General features: G+C 30.6%; 1 long non-coding RNA gene across 1 annotated transcript in view; it reads left to right on the forward strand.

Moving 5' to 3' along the window:
- The window catches only part of LOC131178522 (uncharacterized), a 28,884-nt gene extending 24,906 nt beyond the window's left edge, over positions 1–3,978 (forward strand). Inside the window, exons 2-3 of the long non-coding RNA XR_009147442.1 lie at positions 3,057–3,116; positions 3,805–3,978. This is a non-coding gene — a long non-coding RNA (uncharacterized LOC131178522). The remainder of the gene's footprint in view (positions 1–3,056; positions 3,117–3,804) is intronic.
- Positions 3,979–6,448: the final 2,470 nt, after the last annotated feature.

Here is a 6,448-nt window from a genome sequence, read left to right on the forward strand (position 1 = left end):
ATTGAGTTTTGAAACTTTGGAGGGAGTTTGGGTGTTGATGGGAGAAGGATTCTATAGGTTTTCAACTTAGAAATTCTAAAAATTCCCAGGTTCAATTACCAAAAACCAAAGGTTCGACAGCTGAAGCATGTAGTTTCTTGGAAAATCTAGATTCTTAGAAAATCAAGAAATTTTCTAGGTTCACTACCCAAAGTCCTAGATTTTGGCAGCCATAGTGGCTACTACCCAAAATGAGCACCCGATGTTCCAAGGTTCAGCAACCAAAGCCCAAGACTCCTGCAACCGAACTTAGTTCTACCCGTTTTATTTCTCCTTCGATTCCAAGGTTCCAAAACCTAATTTCATAGTTCTTAAAGGCCTAGAATAAGATGTTTAATAAGTGTATAGAGTTTTAGAACCTTATATAACTCTCTAGAGTCTGATTTTATAGGATCAAGCTTGAGGGATTCGGAAGGTTAAGGATCTGAGGATAGCTACCATTCGAGTTAGGTGGTTGATAGGCTATAAGAGGTAAGTAATTCTAATCTTAATAAATCTAAACTTGTAAATTTAATTTATGATCATCCTCATGAATCATGTCATATTTATTTAGGATGTGTGTATCTAGAACACGAAGATATCGCATAATTGCATAATTTTTGATGGTGCATTGATGGATGATGGATGACCTACTGACTCCCCCCATGTAACACCCCGAACCTCTGAGCTCTAAATAGTACCATTTTTAGTTTGTGAATAGTACTATTCAAAGCCACCTTGGGTACCAAAAATAAAGGGAAATTTAATTAAGATAGACACAATAAAAATTCAAGTGAACCAAAGACCTAAGGACTCATCGAGGATTTTGAAAAAGATGGATTATAACCCGATGAGGGGCATTTTGGTCAATTCACTTCAAGAGTTGATTTTTGACCAAAATATTAATTAAATTAAATGAGAAATAATGCATCAAATTATGAAGAAATTTTGAGGACAATTCAAGTAAAAACGTGTACGGGAAAATAAATGAAATAAAAACCTAGAATTTAATTCTATTATAACCTAATTAAAAATTAACGACCAATGGGCTTTGGACAACTCAATTTAATGAATTAAAGAAATTTAAAATTAGGGATAAATATAAAAAGAAGACACTTCTCCTTCTCTTTCCCATTGTTGCCACCACACTTCCTCTCTCCCTCTCTCTTTCTCTCTTCTTCTTCTTCCTTCTTCCACCATTGATCCCCTTTCCAAGCTTTTGATTCCCTTGAATTTCCTCCATAAATTCCATAACCCACTATAAGAAAACTTGATATTTAGTTTTGGGTAAGAGATTGAAACAAGAAAAAAAAAAGAAATTGGATGAGAATTGAAGATTGGAGAAGTCACTATTGCGGTAAGTCATTATCCTAGCTAAATTCATTGTGTATGCATGGGATTAGGGTTATTTATGAGGTAATTAACTTAAGAAATTGAAGAATCATGCATGAATCTTGAAAGGGATTTTCGGCTAGCCATTTAAACCTAGGGTTTGATGTGTTTTAATTCAATTGATGATGAATTCATGTTTAATTGAAGTAGTATACATGATTGGGGTAGTGAAATTTCATGGGATTTGCATAAATTGGAAAATGGAAGATTAAGCTTCATGAGAAATTAGTGCTTTTGTGTTATGTTATGCAATTGAGGGTTATAAGACCTAATTATGGTAATTTGACATACTTTAGTTGAGAATTTTTGTTGAATTGGTGGGTTATACATGATTGGTGAAGTGAATGTTATGGAATTGCATGAATTATGAAGTTAGGAATTTAGGGTTTGAGGAAAATTAGGGATTTTGTGCCATATTGTGAAATTGATGTTCTTATGTCCAAATATTGACCAATTGATGTACATTGAGTGTGAATTGAAGTTGGTTATTGAAATGAATTGATGGATGGGTAGTGTGTTGAGTTACTGAAATTCTGGACATTGAGTCTAGTGTACTTGGCAGCTTATAAGTTGAGCTACACAACTCCAATTGGTGTGAAACTAATTGAAAATGAAACTTAAGACATAGGACTAGAACTTTCATGAAGATATCCTACCCAAAAAATGACTATAAGTTGTCCTAAAGGAGCCTTGAATCTGGAAGTGGCAATTCCGGACCCTATAGAATGACCATGTGAATAGTAATCTTAGAATTGTCATAACTCACTCTAAGAAACTCTAATTGACCTGATTCTTGAACCTATGGAAACCTGAGACATAGTAGAACATTTAATATGAAGAATGTGAGGCCAAATTATGAACTTAGATCAACCAAATTGCTAGAAAAATTTGGATTAACAAATCTGCCCTATACCAGAACCAAACCTAGAAATTATGAATTTTTGCATACCTGACTAGTTTTGGTAAAAATGTCATAACTTGGTCTACAAAACTGAAAATGCAATAATTCCAAAGCCAAAATTCTCATAACATATAGAACTACAATTTTTGTGTTTTAACCAGAACCCAGATCCTAGAGCAACTTAGAGAAATTGTTAGGAAAATTTAGGATGACAAAACTGGAATTCCTGAAATCCAGTAGATTGGCCTTATGACCCCAGCATGGTTAATAGGTCATAACTTTCTCTAAAAAACTCCAATTAGAATGATTCAAACTGATTTGGAAACTTAAGATAGAGACCTAAAATATTGGTTTAAGGATCTAGATCAAATTATGAACAGAAGAGGCCCGGATGTTAGATACAAAATTGGGCAGAATTCTGAAAACCTGGAATCTGCAGGGTTGTCCATGTGAATAGTAATAAGTAATTTGATCATAACTTGAGCTAAAAAACTTCAAATGAGATGATTCAAAAAGGAAAATAAAGCTTAGACCAAGAGGAACAAATTTCATGAAGAGTACCTCACCAAATTATGTTTGGAACTAGGTAAAAATTTAGGTTCAAAGATTAGAGCACTAAGCTGTCCAGAAAATCAAAACTCATTGAAATTGTAAAACTAAATTAGAGATGCATTAGATATTCATGTAATAAGTAATTGGCAATAGTTGAGGTGAGTATTAAGACATTCTATTTGTGTGTTTTCAGTAGAAAAAGAGATTGGGACGGACAAGGAGAAGTAAATAAAGAGAAAGGAGATCATTGAAGGTTTGTGCACAACTAACTTCCTTCTTTTTTTTTTAACTTAAAATTGTTTTGAATGAGCTTATTATGAATGAGATAAGGTTTTTCCCTTGCATTTGAGATAATTGTGTGTTGCCAACCCCTTTATGGGTTTTATGATAATTTGAATGTTATTATTGTTTTACAAATGTGATTATTGATTAGGAAACTCTTGAAAATTTATTTTAAAACCACAGTTAGCATGACAGTCCCTTTGAGAATTTCTCAGTAGTAATGACTATTTGGGGTTTGGTAATTGATTTTTATTATGTCCCCCATTAATAACGGTTAGTGAGGTGAGATGATATGAGTACTCATTAGCTAGCTAGCCTCTCCCTCATTAATAATGGTTAGTGAGTTTGATTTGATTTGCTTTGCCGTGGTGTACAACATGGCATTTATTGTCAAATTTTGTATTATGGTCTAAACTGTGTGTTGATGTTGGCAACACTTATGCTTTATGATTTGTGATTTGTGAATTATGATTTCTTCATTGAAAGGTGATTTCAATAAATGGTTCTTATGGAGTTAGAATTTATGGTGATGTTTTCATGATTATGGAAAATGTGATTTGTTATGTTTTGACAAGTTGTGTTTTATTTTAAGTTTTAAAATTATTAGCTGTGCACTACTGAGTGATATACTCAGTGATAGCTTCTTTATGCTATCGCAGGTAAGGGAAAGGAGAAAGCTGCTGAGTGAGATACTTGGTAGCAGCTTTTGTATTAACTTTGGGTATTTACATTAGGTATACCCCTGTAATTCCTTTGATGCATTTTTTAGTTATATGTATGATATACGAACATTGAGCAATTTGTATTAAAAAGCATTATATTGCTAAAGCATTTTGAGTTTGTAAATATTTGCACTTCATTTTGAGACTTATGTAAATGTAACTTTTGTAATATTAAGTTTATTTCCTCTAATTAATGTCTACTTGAAATATAATTGAATTTATTATGCTTGTGAAATGGATTGAAGGAAATATTTTACTTGATTTATTTTATGTTTTTAACAGGTTATAAATTTTGAGTTTTGCTAAAGTTTTAACCACCACCATGCATTTTTCCACAATATAAAAGTAAAATAAAATGTTATGTTTTGTTTAAAATCGCTTGTAGCATATTTAATGGGTTATCAGTAGGGTGGTTTGGTAATTCATTAGATATGCTACGAGAATATGTCATGCCTTACAAGGGATAAGGTGTGACACCCCATGTTTATGATTATGTTATGTTATGTATGTTATGGATCCATAAGTAAATCCTATAGAGAGATCTTTACGATGCCCCATTAGGAGAGATCTCTAAGTTGCCCAGAGTGCATGACACATGTCATATTTTAAGCGAAAGTCCTGAGGAGCCTCTGTATGAGCTAAGCACATTGGATTTAAGGAGTCATTGGTGACTAGTCCATCTCACGTCAAATGTTTATGATGTGGAAACCCATTTGGATGATGCATTGCATATGTATAAAATGAATGATAAAATTAATGTTGGTTAGTTTACCCACTGAGCTTGTGTAAGCTTACCCTTTTCCTCTAACCCCTAAATCAGGTTTGTAGGATTAAAAGAGTTCTATGGAGAGAGTGCATCAGGGTAGCTTTATAGCTTTTCTTCATGTATGATATATGGGTAGATGGACATGTAATATGTGTATGGATAGTACTATGCTGATAATAATAGAAAATTGGAGTTATGTAATTTTTTAAGTATGAATGATAATGTTTATATTTATTTTAACTCTTTTGAGAGTATACAAGCTAAACCATTACGCTTTAGAGTTTTATGTATGTTAAGGTTCAAATTCTAAATAAAATTTATGTTATAAATGTCTAAGTATATGTGAAAACACTAAAGTGTAATAGTTTGAAATATACTTAGATAGTGAGATACAAGAATATGTGTATGTTTTATAGGTTTTAAGCTTGGTACAGGTTTTGGTAGCCTTAAGTTGACCCAATCCATAACGCCGGTAATAGCCCCTAGTTATGGTTGTTATATAAATAATCAATTTATGATAATTAATTCTTGGTAAAGTATTAATAAATTCATCTACACTTTAATGACTTTTACTTTCTTCTACTTTTTCCTCATTAGTCTTAAGTATTTCTTTTGACTTTGAATTAGTGAATTCTAACTCTACTAATTTTCTTTCAAATTTATTTTTTTCTTCTTTTAATTCTCTTATCTCTTATTTAATGTTTTTAATTTCTTCTTGCAAATCATTTATGTTAGTAGCAATATTCATTTTAATTTCAAATCTTTGAAAAATATCTGTTAACTTATAAGGTTCTGAATTACTAACAACCTTTTCTTTAATTATAAAATTTTTTAATTTTAAGAAAATATTCTTTCTTAAGTTTTAGATCATCTATTTTATTTATAATATCTAATAAAAACTTTTATTCGCTAGAAATCATATTAATTGCCTTGTTACAACAAGGATCAGTGCAAATACCGAGACCTTCATAAGTATCTAATTCTTCAGAACTGGTAAAACTAGAAGAATCACCTAAAATATTTAAATCATTATCTTCAAAATTACTAATTTCTTCATTTCTTTCTGAATCAGTATTAAAAAGTAACAAATTCATCATTTGTTCTTTTAACTTATCTGACACATCTAAACTATTAATTTTTCCTTTTCATTTTACATTGACTTTTGTAATAACCTACTTTTCCACATTTAAAACAAATAGGAGGCTTTTTATTCTTCTTATAAGAACTTAGCTTAGCAAACTTACTTTTCTTGTAAGATTTTTTTATAATATTTTGAAGATTTTTTCTTATAAATTTTTCTTTCTCTTTTTTGGAAGCAGAAGGGGTAATAATTTTCTCATAGCTATACTGAAAACAAAATTCTCCTAATTCTTTCCTAGATTCTTTTAATTCTTTTTTCATTTTAGCTTTTAATTTTAAATCTGTACGTAAAGCTAAACATTCATTATTAATGAAATTAATTAGTTCATCGTATGTTAAAATATCATAGGGTATTTTTGAGTTATAACTATTCCTAGTTCTTTGTCTAACCTTTTTTGAAAATAGCTTTGGTAATCCAGCTATAAATCTTTCTTTTCAATAAGCATTATTACAATTTGTTCTACTAAATATTTTAGTAAGAAGCACATATTTATACCATCTAAAATCTTATAATTTTGGACAAGTTAAATTACTTAAAACTTCTAAAGACCTTTGTTGATAATTATTAGGTTCTCTTATAAATGCTTTAGTACTTGCAAATATTAAAGTAGCAACAATATCTTCCTCTTTAGTTTAAGTAATTTGATTATTTTCCATTTTAATTAGTACTTTTCT

Source organism: Hevea brasiliensis, chromosome 3 (genome assembly GCF_030052815.1).
Source record: "Hevea brasiliensis isolate MT/VB/25A 57/8 chromosome 3, ASM3005281v1, whole genome shotgun sequence".
NCBI lineage: Eukaryota > Viridiplantae > Streptophyta > Magnoliopsida > Malpighiales > Euphorbiaceae > Hevea > Hevea brasiliensis.